This window comes from Odocoileus virginianus, chromosome 22 (genome assembly GCF_023699985.2).
Source record: "Odocoileus virginianus isolate 20LAN1187 ecotype Illinois chromosome 22, Ovbor_1.2, whole genome shotgun sequence".
Taxonomy (NCBI): Eukaryota; Metazoa; Chordata; class Mammalia; order Artiodactyla; family Cervidae; genus Odocoileus; species Odocoileus virginianus.
This window is the reverse complement of record NC_069695.1, coordinates 16,879,050-16,897,068: the sequence shown is the minus strand read 5'-3', so window position 1 is coordinate 16,897,068 and position 18,019 is coordinate 16,879,050. Positions and strand designations below refer to the sequence as shown.

Sequence of the window (18,019 nt, the reverse complement as noted above, 5' to 3'; positions counted from 1 at the left end):
ATTTTTATCTCTTTAAAAAAAAAATAGTCTATCTTCTCTTTGTTAGCTGTTAAGCTTTTATTTGAAATTATGACAAAATACATATGAAAAAATTAAAAATTATGAAAAATTTAAATAACTTTAAATTCCTTTAAAGTTACTATTGTAAAAAATGTCTTACATTCTTGACTTTTTTTTCCCCAAGTAGATGAAAGTTAGGAATGGGAAAGTTTCAAATACTGGCTGAAAAAAACAAGTTATGTATTAAGGATATTGGTTATGATGTTCTATTTTAGAAGCAGAAAATTTGTTTTAAGTCTTTATAGGCATAATTTTATACCACTATCAAAACATACTTTTAGATCATCACGTACAGTGCACTACAGTAGTATGTATTAGGATTTTGCATTGAATCTTGTGTAATTTTTTTGCCCATTTTTCTTGAAAATTGTACCAATTTTTTACACAAGAGCACTGGTTTTTAATAATTACAGATAGGCTTTTAAAAACATCTGGCAGGTAAAATTTCATTATAGTAATCCAACATGGTTCCAAAAATATATGAACACACTGATTCAAAACTCCTTGCCAGTTTTCAGTTGCTAGAGATGACAGCTATAGCCTAGCCTGCTTCTCAAACCAATAAAGAGAAGCTGGCGTTGTTGATGTGTCTTAACACCATTTGCTCCCTCATTTCCTCTTCTCAGTTCCTAGCTCTATGCTGTTTTTTTCAAAAAGAGATATTTAGGGAGGAAATGTTCATATTACAAAAATAAACCAACAAATAATTCAAATTGTCATTCCTCCTATTGGGCAAAAACTCATGCCTGGCTTTTTTGGTGGTTTTTGGAGTGGCTACTGAATGTTGCTAGGGAAGGCTACCAGTTCCTCAGAAGTACTTGCTGTAACTGGATGGAGCTATTGCCCTAGTAAATCCTACAGCAAGTGACAATCATGGGTATTCACTGCCCAAGCGTTACATCTGTGTAGACTGTCAGTATGGTAAGCCATAACTGAGATTGTATTTTTATTAATTCACCTTCCCAAAATATGGCAGGATTTTTTGAATGATCTACCTGGACTTCATGTAGGAAACATAACAGTAGTTGATTCTTAACGGTAAGAAGTTAAGTTGGAAAGAAGGTAAATTTTGCAGGTGGCTTTTATCTCACATACCACATACACACATTTTAAGTGTCTGCTAGTAATAATCCTAAATAAGTGTGATAAAACTTAACCTTGGCTAAGAATGATGTTTTATTGCTTGGGATCCTTGACCTCCTGGTGCTATTAAAAAAACATTTTGCCCACTTGCTGAAGAGATTTGAGCTAATGAAAGACAGGGTTCTACAATGAAGAGCCTTAGCAACATAGTCAACTAGCTCCAGCTTCTTTTCAGGCCTCTATCCTAATAAGAATTACCTTCTTGATTTGTACTTCTAGTTAAACATTAAATAGGAAAATTAGCTCCTCTTCCCTTCATAAGTTTCATTTGAATCTTTCCAATAACAAATTGTGGCTGATTTACAATGTGTCACATATAATCTTAAGTTTAAATTAAAATTTTTTTGCAACTTGAATAATTCTACAATGAACTTTGTACAGATAGTGTCCTGTTCAGTAGTAATCAGTACAATGCCTTGGATTACAATTACCCATGTAATCTGATTTTTAAGTAACAAGGCTGTGCATATAGTTATTGCCATAAATTATGGTTAACTGATTTCAGCAAATTCAAGATTTGCTTTCAATTTTTAACTGAGGCTTGTACTGCTGTAGAAATAGCTATTGTTATTGTCATTACAGCGAGTTAAATGAGAACCAACTCAACCACTTGAGAAGTCAGACAAGTTAGTTATAAATTTTTAGTGGATTTGTTACTTCATGCCTTAAATATCCAGATTAAATGTAACAGTGTTCCACTTCTAGCCACAAGGTGCACTCTTACTATTCATATTGAACCTGATGTATTTAAAGATGGGAGAAATGTAGGGAAGGAAAAAATAGTGATCTTTAATGCAAGTTTATGCTTTATACAGTTAAATGTTGGGATGTAGCTTTCTCTGTCAAGTCTGAAATATCTCATCTGCTGATTAATGACAAACTCTTAACTTCACTAAGTCACAAACCCGTGCTGTTAGTTTAGAGGCCACAACGATGAGGGCTCTCTGAGGGTTAGATAAAGGCATGCACAAATTGTCGCGGATTAACCTCTTTGTAAATAAAAAGCCACCAGAAGCAACTCAGAATAAAATGGTTTCCTTCCGATTATGTAATCCCTTCGGTGGTTAAATAAGGGCAAGTACAGACTGTCGCGGATTAACCTCCAGAGGAAGTCAGACTGCCAGCAGCGGGGCTGCCGAGGCGGTGACTTTTCCTCTGCGCAGTCCTCCAGCTGGCAGTGCCCCGAGCGGTTGGGGGAAAATGCACCAAAATTTGTCTTAAAAGGTTATCCGAAGGTGTGACTGGGGGAGGGCGTACTGCAGAGTGCGTGCGGACCCGGGGGTAGGTGCACGTGGACGTGCTTTCGGGACGGGCCCGGACCCACCTGGCGCAGGTGAGGGCGCGTCGCGGCCCTGCGGGTCCCCGGACTCCCGCAGGTGCGGCCGGCCGGCGCGCAGGCGCAGTGCGCGGAAGCGGGTGCCCGCCTCTTCGGACGCCTCGGGCCCACCGCGCGCCGTGGGCCGGGCGGACACCCGCCTCCGCCTCCGCCTCCAGCCAGGGGTGCAGCGTCGGTCTCCCGTGTCCCAGCTGGCAAACTCGTCCGCCCATCCCCGCAAAAAATAACATGTGAATACCCTACGTAGACAGAGCCTCTTCGTCCTCGTCGCCGCCGCCATTTCCAGAAGTTTCCAGTCAAGCCACGGTGGTGGCCACTGCACAAGGCGAGGCGGCGCCTGCGCTACTCTCTGGCTCCCTTACCCCTGCCTTCTGGGGTCGGAGACGGCGACGCGGGGCTCCGCCCGGCGCCCCACCGACCCCGCTGCCCCGCGTCCACTTGGTACGCCCCGACCCCTGCCCCCAGCTCGGGAAGCTTCTCCCGGCGCCTCTAGAGCGGCGGGCGGCGGGCGGGGCGGGCGGACGGAAGGGGCGGCGGGCCGGGGGCGGGGCGCTCACGCTGCCCGTCCCGTGCCCGCGCGTCACGTGCCCGCGCCGCGGCCAATCGCCGGGCGGCGCCGTCCTGGGAGCGAGCAGGCTGTGGTGAGGGACGGCGGAGACCGGAGATGTTTTCGAGCCCGGCCTCGGCGGCGTTCGCGGCGGCGGTGGTGGAGAGCACGACAGCGACGGCGGCGCCGAGGCCTTCGTCCCGGGGGTAGACCCTCCCGCGCCGGCCGTGCCTGGGGTCCGTGCGGGAGAGGGGGGCGTGGCGACAGGCGAGGAGGAAGGAGGGGCGCGGTTTCGAGCCCCGGCCCCGGCGCCCGGGAGGAGCCCCTCAGTCGCGCCCGCTCCCGTCCCCTCCCCAGAGCAAGGTAAGGACGCGCCCCGCCCCGCCGCGCTGACAGGACGGGCCGTCCGCTAGGAGCGCCGGGGCAGGGGCGCGGCGGGAGCGGCCGGGCGGGGACCGGGGGGCGGGGGCCAGGCGGACGGCCGTGCCGCTCCCGGAACATGGCGGGGCCGTGGCGCGTGTGCGAGCGAGCGGGCGGGGAGCGGGTGTGCGCGGCCGGGGGCGCCGCCGGAGCGGGGCGGGGCGGGGCGGGGCGGATTGGGGGCGCGCCTAGTCTGAGCCGCGGGGACCGAGTGAGGCCGGGAGGGCGGCGCGGGTGAGCCCGGCCGGCGCTCGCGGACCCGCGGGCCGCTGGGCTCTCGGAGCTCGTTCGAGGGTAACCCGCCGTGACGCATCCTCGAGGATCCCAAAGCGTTGAATAAACGGTTGTACAAAGAGGTCACTGGAGCCCAGCTGACAGCTGTTTTAATAATAACTGTAAGAAACAGTTTGGGACGGGAAGTTGACACTTTTGAACCCGTTGAAGCCGTAGGGAATGCTTCAAGCGGCGTAGTGGTCGAGAGTGTGATGTCCACTGGACGCCCGCGGCCACCCCGTGGACGCGGTGACGGGATTCAGACCCCGGCATCCCTAACGCTTCGGAAAAACCTCTGATCCTGAAGTTGATTTGAGCCTGTGTTCCCAGTCGTGTGTCCTTTTTTCTTTTAAAACGGCTTATGTGAATTATGGGAGAAGGTGAACTGGTGAAATAGCTATTTTAAAATAAATTGACTGTTGATTAAAAACATATGTTCGTGTAGGCTCTTAAAAATCTTGGGCACTGATCTGTTTCAGTTTCTTCAATCGTTATACAAAGGCTTTCCTGGAGATTAGCTCAGAACTGGCAGAACATATGCTATATTGGTGCCAAGAGGCTTAAAAAACAAAATGAGATAGTGTCGACTGTGTAAGATCAAGTCGTTATATTAACTAAGCTTGTTGGGAAAAGTCTTTAATTTGGGCTAAACGCAAAAACATGTAAACATTTGAAATGTTTCCTAGGCAAGAGGGGGAAGGTTTACTAAAAAATCTTTTATAGTTGACACAAGCACTAACAATTTCTAAAGGTCTGCGAATAGTTGAGTAAGTATGGTCAAGATTAACTATTCAGGATATGTGTTCTATTTTAAGGACAGGCGAGGTGTAAAATGAAGGAAATCCTAAGTAGTATTCATGAAAGGAAAAGAGAAAGAGGCCTATAATGGTCTTAAGCGCTCTGGTTTCTATAGTTGTTGTTAAGATGGTTTTATGAACAGGCAGAGCTGGGAAAGTGGAAGTCCCTGGGTGTGTATTCCATGAAGACTGAGGAAGAGTAAGAAACAAATATTCAGATGAGGAAGGAACATAATAGGTGAAAGTATATTGTGCAGTCTTTGATTTTAGTTCTCTTATACCGTGAAGGGGAGAAAAGCTTGAATTTTCTTTGGCAATAAGTACCTAACTGGTGGAATGAATTTAAATGGAAGATGTTTTTATCAAAATGCTTGTATGTTACTTTTTTTTTCCCCATAGAAGTTGCTGAAACATGTATCTGATACTCTTTGAGGTATCAAAGAAACAATAGGGATATTTGGAAAACTCTTAATTGGAAAAGAGGTTTTTATTCTAAAGAATAAAAATAATACTAAAATTTTTCCGTTTCTTGGTACTGGTTGACTAGTGGTTAGATTTTCTTTAAACCATTCTTATATTTTAAGAGCATTGCTTCAGTCTAAAGAGAGAATGATTAGTGATATTTAATAATTTCCATTGTAGTCTGGAAAAGGTTTAGACAGCTTTCTGTATATAAACTTGATGCTACTGAAGCAGCATCTGTCACATGGGTGTGAAGAATTTATCCAGTAATTGCCATACGTTGCTTAATAGCTAATGACACCACTTTCTGACTTGGAACTCTTGCTAAAGCTGACATCAACATGTATTTGTAAAATGCTGGTACTCTTTCTTAAAGGGTACCGTCTAGAGATTTATCCTTCGAACTGGAAGGGACTTCAAATTTTCTAATCTGTTACCTTCATTTTACAGATGAAAAAATAAAGGCCTGATGAGGGGAAATGACTTCCCCAACTCGGCACAGCTGATTAAAAGCCTGTGGTTTGGCCTAGAGATTTCTTCTTGTGAAGGTGCTAATTTGCTTCTTTCTTTTAAGAAGTAGATTTATAGAATAGTGGAAAGAACAGGGAAATATAAGTGAGAGGACCGGGGTTTAAATTCTTGATTTGTCACTTCCTAACTGTGGTTTTTGACAAATCATATTAATTTTCAGAGCCTTGCATTTGTAATCTGCAAAAAACCAAAACATTTTGTTATATAATTAACAGCATTTCTGATGGCCCAATATGATTATATATGGAAAGCACATTATATACTATAAGCTTTTGCACATATAAAAAGTGGTGATATTTTAAAAATAATAGTTTCCTACTGTATTATCTAAGGTGTCTAGATCCCTAGGTTTTTGCTTAGCCTTACTTACCTTCCTTGTTTTGAGCACCTGCTGTTTTACAGATTATAACTCCCTGTAGATACATTTTCTGATCCCTGCTTAGTTCTAATGTTAGTAAAGCCTCTTATGAACATTTTAAATATTGTGATTGTTAGAGTCTGACTTCCTCTGGAGCATATGAAGTTTCTTCATACAGCATTTGAAAACATTCTCATATACACTCATGCATGCACAGTCTGTTTCTTTAACAGACAGTGACTTTTAAAAAGTAACAGTTATGTATCTTAGTAACAATGTTAATTTGTTGCTAGTTTTGAGATATGCAACAACAGGAGATGTAATTTCCTTTGTAAACTCAGCTTTTGAGTAGTTCATGTTAAGGTTATCTTGTAGATCTAAAATAAAATATACCCTGTAGGAATGTTAAGACGACTTTTGCTATTAGGTTTAGAGACCTTTCCTTTTAGTGCTTTACATTGATAATACCGGGAGTCAATACATCAGTACTGTAGTGTAGTGGTGTTACACAGATTATTTGTAACTTTGAAGCTAAAGGTTATGATAAACATTGTTGAGCACTTAGAATCTTCAGTTTTTAAGTGAATTATTTCAGATAATTTTCATAACAGGCCCGTAAAACAAATACTATGGCTGAGAAAATGAGGCTTTGAACGTGGTGTGTAGATATTCATAGACCTAAAAAAGTGACAGACTCTGCTGTCCTCATTCTTAACCATTTCTCTGTTCTACCTTTAATTAAGAGTGCTTAGCTGATTTTGAGACGTTTTAAGGCAGTGTTTCTTAAGTTTCTGACTTTGTAAAAAATTTGTGGGGCTAGCATTCTACCTTCTACTGTGTTGGTTAAAAAAACAAAGAATTGTGGAAGATAGGCCAGCAAGCCTTTTCCTGAGATGTTGATATAGTTGTCTTTTTTTTTTTTTTCCTTAATGTTAGTTGTCAGAAGCAAATTAGTCTCACCAGCTACCGAAGGACTACAGTTGTTAACAGATTTATAAGAACTGTTCTCAAAGACTCCACCTTGATATTAATGTTCATTGTTAAAAGGGAATATACTTTACTTTTTTTAAGCTTTTTAGTTTGTATTGGTGGCATAGCTGATTAACAATGTTGTGATAGTTTCAGGTGAACCGAGACTGAGCCATTCATATACATGTACCCATTCTCCCTCAAACTCCCCTCCCATCCAGGCTGTCACACAGCATTGAGCAGCATCCCATGTGCTATACAGTAGGTTCTTGTTGGTTATCCATTTAAAATATAACAGTATATACATGTCCATCCCAAACTCCCTAACTGTCCCTTCCGCCCAGCAGCCATAAGTTCATGCTCTGTCTCTCTGTTTTGTAAGTTCGTTCGCATCATTTCTTTTTAGGTTCCACATAGAAGGTCATATGGTACTCCTCCTCCTTTGTTTGGCTTAACTTCACTATGACACTCTCTAGGTCCATCCATGTTATTGCAAATGGCATTATTTCATTCTTTTTACTCATTATTAATGAGTAATATTTCATTGAATATATATATCATGGCTTCTTCATCCATTCCTCTGTCAATGACCATTTGGGTTGCTTCCATGTCTTGACTTTGTAAACAGTGTTGCAAATGAATATTGAGGTTCAGGTATCCTTTCAGATCATAAGGAAACATACTTAAAACAATGTGAGTGAAGGAGAAAGATAACTAACCAGACTCATTTAGGACTTTTATAAAGGAATAGATTCAGGAAGAGTAAATAGGAGTTTGTCTAGTATAGAAAATAGCAACCCAAACTAAGTTTTCTGATTAGTGGAACCCTCCACAGAAATACTTCCAAGTTGAGGTTAAAAAAAAAGGTAAATTACAAAGCTAAGTTACAAAATCATTTCTTTGGCATGTAAAAATTGTGTTTCTTTGGCTGATCGCTTAATATTTGTTTATTGCATTAAAATTGTTTCAAAATATGTATTTGCTTACACTTCTGCTTATCAGTTTGCATTTGGGCCACAACTGGGGAAAATACCACAAATATTAGTGATAAATACCATATTTTAAAACTCCCTTATGCAACTGAACTGAACTGATTGCTTAAAAGTATTATGAGAGTCTTGTAGCTTCTTACATTTCAGACTGTTGTTCTTCCTAAATAGGAGTTTTGTTGGCATTCTGATTTATAATAGAAAACAAAAACCATGCGTGCATGGGTCTTTCTTCCTAGAAATAGGTATATAAGCTCATGGTAAAAGATAATAGTATGTAAAAAATTATGTCCTCAGTATTCATGAAATATTTTTATATCAGATCGCTTGAATTTCACAACTACTCTTGAGATCAGCAAAATGTCCGCTAATCTGATGATATTGAACCATGGATGGGATCCAGGCTGAAATTCTCTGGAGTAATGCTAGACTCCTTTATGAAAGAGAAGTATTAGCAAATCTAAAGGAAGAGGAAAGAAGCACCTACTTCTATTTTCTCTTCCACCAAAGCCACATTGTACACAGCTTGCTTTCTGTTCTACCACTTCTGAAGCTTTAACAAACAGGGTAGAAGTAAGTACTAAAAACATTCTTTATACCAATTTACTAATTAGTGATGGTGGTTAATGATGTCAGGTAGTTGAGAATATTTTTAATTTATAAAATATTTTCTACCATAATTCACACAAAAATATTGTGACTAGGAATGAAGCCTTGGTTTATATTCTCATATTGTGTACTAAAGTCTTTCAACCTCTGAGTTAAAATAAGTCCCTTTTACCAGAGTTTAATTTTGGCTATTTGGAAGTTACTTGGTGGTCAAAGAAAATAACTTTTATTGAGCTTTTGTACTGTTAGATACTTTTACATATGTTATTTTAATATGATGAGAGTAATGGTACACTTCCAGTTATGCAAAAGACTTCAGAAAGTTGTCACTGGAATGTCTCCAACTCCAGACACTATTACTCAAGAACTAACTTGAAATTTATGTTATATAAATGTTCATCTATTATTTTGAGAATTATTTTTTCTTTAAATTTGCGAAAGTGTTAGTTGCTCAGTCGTGTCCAACTCTGCAATCCCATGGACTGTAGCCTGCCAGGCTCCCCTGTCCTTGGGATTCTCCAGCAAGAATACTGGAGTGGGTTGCCATTTCCTCCTCCAGGGGATCTTCTCGACCCAGGGATCGAACCTGGGTCTCCCACATAGCAGGCAGATTCTTTACTGTCTGAGCTGCTATTTTTTTCCTCAAGATCAATCCAATTTGTTTGCAGATTTTTAGTTGAGGTGATCACCCAGCAGTGGTTATTCAACCTTCAGAAATTATCCCTGTCTTCTAAGGTTCATAAAGACATCCCAAGAATGAAGATGAGTGTTCTCTTTAGGCTGCAGTCAAACAGGGCCAAAAAATACTTCTTTATCTTCTATTAGTCCTCATGCTATTGAAAGTAAACATGAATGTGTGACAGCAGAGGGGCTCACTCACTGTTCCTTCGTGTACACTTTTCCCCTCCTTAGCTCCTCCTCCCCCTTCAGGTGCTATTGTTCAGTAGCTTTCCAATATCCAGTGAAAATAAATCTATCCCTATCTGTTGTTGGTTAGCATTAATATTTGTGTCCTTCTGTTTAAAATGGCTTCCCTGCTGGCTCAGATGGTAAAGCGTCTGCCTGGAATGCGGGAGACCTGGGTTCGACCCCTGGGTTGGGAAAATATCCTGGAGAAGGAAATGGCAACCCACTCCACTACTCTTGCCTGGAAAATTCCATGGACAGAGGAGCCTGGTAGGCTACAGTCCATGGGGTCACAAAGAGTCGGACATGACTGAGCAACTTTACTTTTTACTTTTACTTACTTTTCTATTTAAATTATATAACCACTTTCTTGTTATCGAAGACTTTCATCTTTAATTGTGGTGTGAATGGATTTGATTTTAGCTACAGGAATTTGATCATTAGCTAATAACGTGGAGAAATAATCATTTGCCTTTTCTGTGAATTGATACTTCATACACTTTGGTCACAGGCACAATTACAAACATCCTGTGACTGATAATGGGCTGTCCTCAGAAAATTCTCATTCACTCTGTTGTTGTTACTGAAAGTTGCTTGCTGTATCCAACTCTTTGCGACCCCATGGACTGCTACACTCCAGGTTCCTCTGTCCTTCACTGTTTACTAGAATTTGCTCAGAGTCATGTCCACCGAGTCTTGTCTAACCATCTGACCATCTCATCCTCTGTCTCCGCCTTCTCCTTCTGCCCTCAATCTTTCCCAGCATCAGGGTCTTTCCCGATGAGTCAGTTCTTTGCATCAGGTGGCCAAAGATGCTTCAGCATTAGTCTTTCTAATGGATGTTTAGTGTTGATTTCCTTTAGGATTGACTGGTTTGATCCTTGAAGTCCAAGGAACTCTCAAGAGTCTTCGCCAGCACCACAATTCAAAAGCATCAATTCTTCGGCGCTCAGCCCTCTTTATGGTCCAACTTTCACATCCATTCTTGACTACTGGAAAAAACATAGCTTTGAGTCTAGACCTTTGTTGGCAAAGTGATGTATTTGCTTCATACACTGTCTTGCTCCTTCCAAAGAGGAAGCGTCTTTTAATTTCATGGCTATAGTCACTGTCTGCAGTGATTTTGGAGACCAAGAAAATAATATCTGTCATTGCCTCTACTTTTTTCCCTTCTATTCACTCTTTACCATGCCCTTTTGAAGTTTGTTTTCATTGTACAGATGAGTTTAAATCAGTGATTGTATTGCTCCTTTAAAAAATTACACCTTCAAAGAAGTTGATATTATTAAGAGAAAAAAAAGATAGTGATATATAAAATTCAAACCTTTGTGGTGAAAATATTTTGTATTATGAATTTTTACAAGGAAAGTTTTTGAATGATTGAGTCTGACAATGTGACAGAATATTTCTGGATGTTGAATATGATCGTAACCAAAATTTCTTTTATTTTTCTGTATTTTCAAGCTTTGCCACAGTGAACAAGTATTATGGATATAATCAAGGTTTTAAACAGTGCATGCTTAGTTAACAAATTTTATTTTTTTATATTTGTTTGTTTTGGCTGTGTCGGGTGTTAGTTGTGGCACATGGGCTTAGTTGCCCTGCCTCGTATGGGATCTTCTTAGTTCCCCAACCAGGGATGGAACCTGCGTCCCCTGCATTGGAAGGCAGATTCTTAAGCGCTGGACCACCAAGGAAGACCCAACAAATTTTAAATAAATGTTTTTATGAACAGTATTGCATTTAGCGTTGTTGAGGCAGGAATTTAATATGATCATCACTGATAGTTTTCTGTAGTTTTTTTTTTTTTTAAGAATTTACACTGAATATGTGAATATAGGGGACAGTATTCTTTAATCATTCAAATGCTTTCTAGTTGGTATAGAATGGAACACGGTGAGCCCTCAAGGACATGGATTGTGTCTGTCTTGTTCCCTGTTGTGCCCCAGATTCCATCACACGCTAAGGGCTGACGTCAGGCAAGTGGTCTGGCACAGGAGGATGAGCTGGACTGAGGGAGAGAAAATGGGTGGCAGGTGAAAAGGGTGATTGCCAGGAGGGGGCTTGAGAAAAACAAGGTTTCACGGTGGGGAGTAATGTAACACTGGTTTCCTTGGGAAACAATTCACGAGGCTGTATGGAGTTCACATAGCAGACAAGGAGATCATTGAAAAAGTGCTGAGATATTAAGATTTTAGGTGCCATTGCTAAGCACACATCTGAAGAAGACAGTTTCTGCTTGTATGGAGCTTAAAATCTAGCTGGAAGAGATAATTACTTAAAACAAGGATCCATAATTACAGAGAGGCTCTGTAAACGTCTGGAAGTTACATTGCAGATTTTTTTAGTGGAAGGTCCTATGGCTTTCAGGCTCTGATATAGGTGTGTCCAAAAAAGATGAAGAATCACTGAGTTGGCAATTTAAGTTCAATTTTTGATGTAGAACTGTTAAATTCTTAAATAGTCCTAAGTTTATATTTTTAGACTTACAGTATATTTATTTTTATAGATAAAGCTATTTAATATTGGCATCATCAGTGAGATTTGCCTTTTTACCCCAGTTCATAATATTTACATTGTTATATTTCAGGAAATGCTTTATTTTAAATATGAAACCAAATACCCACATACTCTTTGCCATTGGGATTGGAGTTTCCACAGTACCACCCTTTTTGTGTCACACACTTAATGCTGTTAGATTACAGTGAATTCACTATGCTTCGTTCCCTCTGTACCACATTCCTCGTTACTCTCCTCAGCATCCTTTGACAGGAAAGCAGTTTACAATCCTAAATTGACCTAACTAAAAAGAGCTACCAATCATGCATACTACTATTCTAAGTTAACTTAGAGCACCTTTTAAATGACTCATATGCAGTTATCCTGAATTCTTTTTTTATTGCTGTTTAGTTGATATATAGTATCAGTCATATTAGTTTCAGGTGTCTAATACAGCGAGTCAGTATTTTTTTAGGTTATACTTCCTTTAAAGTTGGCAGTTGTCCTGAGTTCTTGTGGGTAGTGTTGTAAGTGGATTTGTGCCGGAGATTGTACAGAACACAGAAGTGGTAGATCAGGACTAAAAGAAGGCCCAGACAGTTCAGCCTTGGTGTGAGGTTGTATGGAAGCTACGACTTTGGCTATAGTTGAAGTAGTGTTAATTACCCACCTTATTGTTGGGTCAGGGTGGGAATGGTGTGGTTTGTAGATGAGAAATAACTTAATACTTTCATAAGTGTTGCTCTCTTGAGAGGGGTACTGACTTCAACTACCTCTAACACATAGAGAGTTTGGGCATAGATAAAGATGATTTTCAGGATTTCAGGCTTATATTGCAGAAGCTGTGATTATCATAAAAACTATTCTGGGTTTTTATGCCATGCCTTTTATTTCAAATCTCTATTTTTTTATGTGCCATTATTCAAACTATATGCAATTATCTAAGCAGTAAAAAGTCCTTTCCTTTCATTTAAGGCTAAAATATGTACCTATCATTTTTTAAAGAAACCTGTAAAAATGAGAGCGTATTCAGAATTAAAGGGTGAGTATGTACTGAGAATGGACCAGAGGTCTGATCTCTTGAGGAGATCACGAGTTACTTGTCTTTTGAGGGGTGAAGTTAAAATACCAAAAATGTTTTGATTTTCACATATTTCAGATAATTTAAAAGGTACAGAAAATAGCATACTCTGCATATAGCACCTGTCTGCAGCCTTAAGAATTAAACATTTACAAATTCAGTTGAAGGCCCCTGTATACCTTTCCCTGAGCCAGTTGCTTTCTTCCCCCAGCAAATTCCTATCTCCCTCTTTGCGCAAACTTTTCCCAGCTGTGGCTCTACCCTTTCCCTAGATCTGTGTAAATTTCTTTCTTTCTCTAGGGTTCACCATGGTGACATTTTCCATTGCAGCTCTGTTGTGTATTGTATATACCGGTAAGGTGGACTGACTAGTGGAGCTGAAAATGATTATCTGTATACACGAGGTAGAAGTCTACCTTCAAATCTAGGCAGAGTAAAGACTTCAGCATTGCACTATATGTAGAACAGATTGGCAAAGTAGATGTGAGAGTAACCTCATGAAATCATTTTAGGAAGGTTAGTCTTGTAGCAGTAGTGTGTAGTAGTGGTCTGGAAGGAAGTGTGAATTGCTAACTCATTTTGACTGGCTTTTTTCCTTTCTAATTACCCTACCTTAGTGAGATTTTGTTCTGCTTCCAAATACTTTACTATTTTGCAATAAGTGAAAGGAGCTGGTAGCAGAATGCTTAATGGTGAGTGTTGCTAGTTTTCAGGGTTTGGGGGATTGGTCTTTGCCCCCTTTTAGAGTGTGTTGATAGTGGAGGGAGTACGTCATGGTTATTAGATCTCTACTTTCAGTATTGTAAATTTTCCACCACTCAGTGCCAGAGATGCAAGCAAAGCTGCCTGACCATTTTCTCTGGGCTGTTGCAGCCCTCTGCTGGTCTGTGGAAGTCACACATTTAGAGCCCTATCAGGCCAAAAAGAGGTCAGTAACCCCAGCAACTCACTTTTAGAATCTTAGAAGTCATTTATGTCAACTCTCCATTGCAGATGAGTATTTTGTATGTTGACCTTTACAGTTCTGGAAATAAACACATATAAATATGCTTAGATATCAAGGGCAAGTAGATCATCCTAAATCCAACTGCCTGTATTACTTTTTAAAAAATTCTAACTGTATTATTAGAATGTGATCCTTTATGGTCCACTGTTGATAATGCCAGAAAATATTTTTACATTCTCTTTTGTAAATATCTTAACGAAGTAATGGGAACTTTATTTTTTTAAAAAATTTGAGATATTGTTTGGTCATTTCTGTTAGGAGATAAATACAATGGATAATTGCTTCTTTTAAAGTATTTTCAAAGCATTTCTGCTTCTTGTTGCTGGTGTCATTCTAGCCTCCTTGCTCTTGTGGACTCTTATTCCCGTCTCACAATCTGGTTGTCATACTTGAAGTGGTCTCCATGTCTTTCCTGTTATTCCTCTTCAGTCTCTCTTCCAGAGTTTCCGAACGGCCCCGTTTTCCCCCTCAACAGTCCCTTGTTAAACATGCTACTCAAATTGTGTCACTGACTTTTTTAAAGCCTTAAATTGCTTTTGTCATCATAAAGATCAAACGACACAGTGACGAGGTACTTCATGTTGATCCCTTCCTCCTCTGTTTAACCTCTCTGTCGCCCCTGCTGTGCTTCAGTTCTTGCTGTCCTTCCCTGTGGCCTGCTCTCTTGTGTGGGCAGATGTAATTTCTTGGTCTGGAATACAATCATCATTTTCTTTCGGGAAAATGTTATGGAATAGCTGCCAGAAAACATTGTGCTAAAAATCAACCATGGCTTACTTTGGGAAGATATGATAAAGCAAGCATGAACCCTTGCTTGGTTGTTTATATTTCAAGCAATTTGACTGTCTTAAGTGTTGCTGTCTTTTATACCGCTGGTTTACCTTTGTGGAATTTTGAAGGTAATACACGCATAGAGCTAAACTAAATTGACTACTTACAGTGCATTTACTTGATACAGTCTTCTAAATTAATGCTGTGCTTTAGGGCTTCCCTGATAGTCAGTTGGTAAAGAATCTGCTTGCAATGCAGGAGACCTGGGTTCGATCCCTGGATTGGGAAGATCCCCTGGAGAAGGGAAAGGCTACCCACTTCAGTATTCTGGCCTGAAGAGTTACACGGACAGTCCATGGAGTCGGAAAGAATCGGACACAACTTAGCAACTTTTACTTTCACTTTTAGATTTTTGAAGGAGATAAATCTACAGCAGCACCAACACAAAGTGCAACCTATTTCACTGGATTGAGCTTCTGTCCTTAATTCTTTTGTTTGCTTTCCTATTTTAGTGGCTGGATTAGAAAACATAAAACACAGAAAGTACCTCTACCTCTGTCTGAGGTACTTCTCTCACCTGCCATCTCATCAGTCTTTCCCCTTGGGTTCTAACCAGAACACTGTAGTTCTCCAGAGCAAACCAAATGGAAGTTGACCTATTTTGTTATTTAAAAAATTTTTCATTTGTAGATTATACAAGTAATACCTGTTTATTATAAAAATTAATATAGAACTGTATAAAATAGACCATAGACATCTCTTAACTGTAGAAAATATAGTCTTAAGGACAGTGCTGAAGACAGTTTATTTTAAAGGATATGGGTGTTTTCACCTTTTTCATGCTGTTGGTTAAATTTGTGATTTTTATGATACTAATTTCTTGGGCTGAAATACAACCATCATATTCTTGTGGGGGAAATGTTATGAAATAGCTGCCAGAAACATTGTGGTGAAAATCACCCACAGCTTACTTTAGGAAGGTATGATAAAGCAGGCATGAACCCATTTCAGAGACTGAACTCTTAACTGTTAAAGTAGTTGAGATAGTAGAGAGGTCCAGTTCTTATTCCAGAAATATGGCCATATTTAAGATTTATCTGAAAGCTTTTCTGTTGGTTTGGGAGTTGAGCTTTTGGTCTTTCTGCAGATAGGAAATGTTTAATATTTATGTCTGATGGTTTGCTTTTTTTGCGTGGGTGGTGGTGGTTTCGTCACTAAGTCGTGTCCAACCCTTGCAATCCCATGGACTGTAGCCTGCCAGGCTCTTCTTTCCATAGGATTTTCCAGGCAGGAATACTGGAGTGGATTGCCATTTCTTTTTTCCAGGGGATCTTCCTAGCCCAGAGATCAAACCCAGGTCTCCTGTGCTGCAGATGGTCTCCTATATTGCTGGCAGATTCTTTATTGACTCACATACCAGAGAAGCCCTTTTGCATGGGGGAGCACAGCAATAAGGATGTCAAAATTGTTTAGTAGTTTAAGCTATCATTTTTGTATTCATAGAAACGTAGAATGGAGTGAAATTGTTCTAAACCTCTTATTCTGGAATCAGGATTTTGGAAGAATAGGAGTTCTTCAATGTAATCTGGCCTAACTTTACTTTCAAGAAGAAACAGAAGTACCGAGAAGTAATGAAGGTCAACCAAAAAGTCAGTGGTAGATCTCAGAATAGAATCTTGGACTAAAGTCTCCCAGATCAAATCACAGAGAAAATAATAGTCACTTTCCTAACTCAATGACTCTCTCTCTCTCTTTTAAAGGATGAGCTCCATAACTTTTATTTATTATTATTTTTTAAAGTAACTATTTTACTTCGGCCATGCCTCGTGGCATCTTAGTTCCTCAACCAGGGATGGAACCACTGCCACCTGCAGTGGAAGCATGGAGTGTTAACCACTGGACCACAAGGGTAGTCCCTGCTCTTAAGGGTCATTTGAATTCTGTTGATTTCATCTTCTACTAGTTACCTTTTTTTCTCAAAACAATTTTTGAATTGTTTTTTTACCCTCAGCATAGCTCTAGCCCAGTGGAAGCTGGATCAGGAAAAAAGTTAGGAATTTCCATTCCGTTCATATGGTTCCATCTTTACTTTCTTTAGTTAGAATGTAAAATTGCTGGTAAATTTAGAGGGCAGCATTTGAATATTTTATATGCACCAAAGACTTTGTATGTGAAGATAACGTTTTCTCATAGCCTTATTATTTGAGCGTTACCATTCCATGATGTAGATGAGAACATTAAGTGTATGCTTTGGGGATTTCTGGACTGTGAGGCAGACTGGGGACACTCCCTTCTTTTTCAGTAATGTATATGGAAAGCTAGATAAAAATAAAATATTTAAAAAACACAGCTGAGCTTGAAAGCAAAAAAGCAGAGTCAGCAGGTGCTTGAAATGGAAAAAGAACTCAAAGGAATATTAGGAAGCAGAAATTGAAGCCCTGTCCTAAAAGGAAAGCTGAAACCCGCAGGCCCAGGAATGACAGGGAGCTGTCCCCAGATCAGTAAGGGTCTGAATGGTTGATGAATGGGGCTGAAAGAAGAGTCTGCCAACCTGGGGTTGTATCTCTTGATGTGTCTTCTTCCTGTCCTTTTATTGTTAACTGTTTCTGTATCCTTTTTGGGTCTCTTTTACAAAGTATATTGCTGAATCTTCTTTTTACCCAACATCAGAGACTGTTTATCTTTTAATTAATGAGTTTAATCCATTTTCATTTATTGTAATTTTCATAATATCTATTGTAAATTATTTACATTCTATTTACTATATTTTTGTTCATTTCCCACAGTTTCTTAATCTTGTATTTTAAAATTATATTTAAATATGTGTATTTTCAAATATATATTCAAATATGTATATTTTCAAATATATATTCAAATATGTATATTCTATTTCCTCCAAACAAGAGTAGTACTTTATCCACTTTCTCAGTTTCCTTTCATCTCTGCCACCACACTTCCTACCCCCACAAGGTCCCAGCAGCCATGTTGATGTTTTGTAGAATTGTAGTTCTATAGAGGTATTCTTCAAGCATCCATCCATCTGTCATTTTTCTTTTTGTATGATATACTAGCTCTGTTAGGTTATTCCTAACAAATAACCTAACAAATAATTAATTCCCATATAAGGGCTTCCCAGGTGGCTCACTGGTACAGACTGTGCCTGCTGATGCAGGAGACATGGGTTCAATCCCTGGGTCGGGAAGATTCCCTGGAGTAGAAAATGACTCCCACTTCAGTATTCTGACCTGGAAAACTCTGTGGA

The 18,019-nt window shown here is 40.0% G+C and overlaps 1 protein-coding gene across 3 annotated transcripts in view; it reads left to right on the top strand.

Annotated features, from left to right (window-relative positions):
• Nucleotides 1–3,358: 3,358 nt before the first annotated feature.
• ANKRD12 (ankyrin repeat domain 12) overlaps nucleotides 3,359–18,019 on the top strand; it is a 93,456-nt gene continuing 78,795 nt past the window's right edge. For 2 of the 3 annotated variants that reach the window (XM_020878039.2, XM_020878036.2), the window contains exon 1: nucleotides 3,359–3,449. The gene's annotated coding sequence lies outside the window, so the exon portion shown is untranslated. Of the gene's footprint in view, nucleotides 3,450–3,879; nucleotides 3,902–18,019 lie in introns of those variants that run through there. The other variant, XM_020878037.2, reaches the window with a different exon arrangement.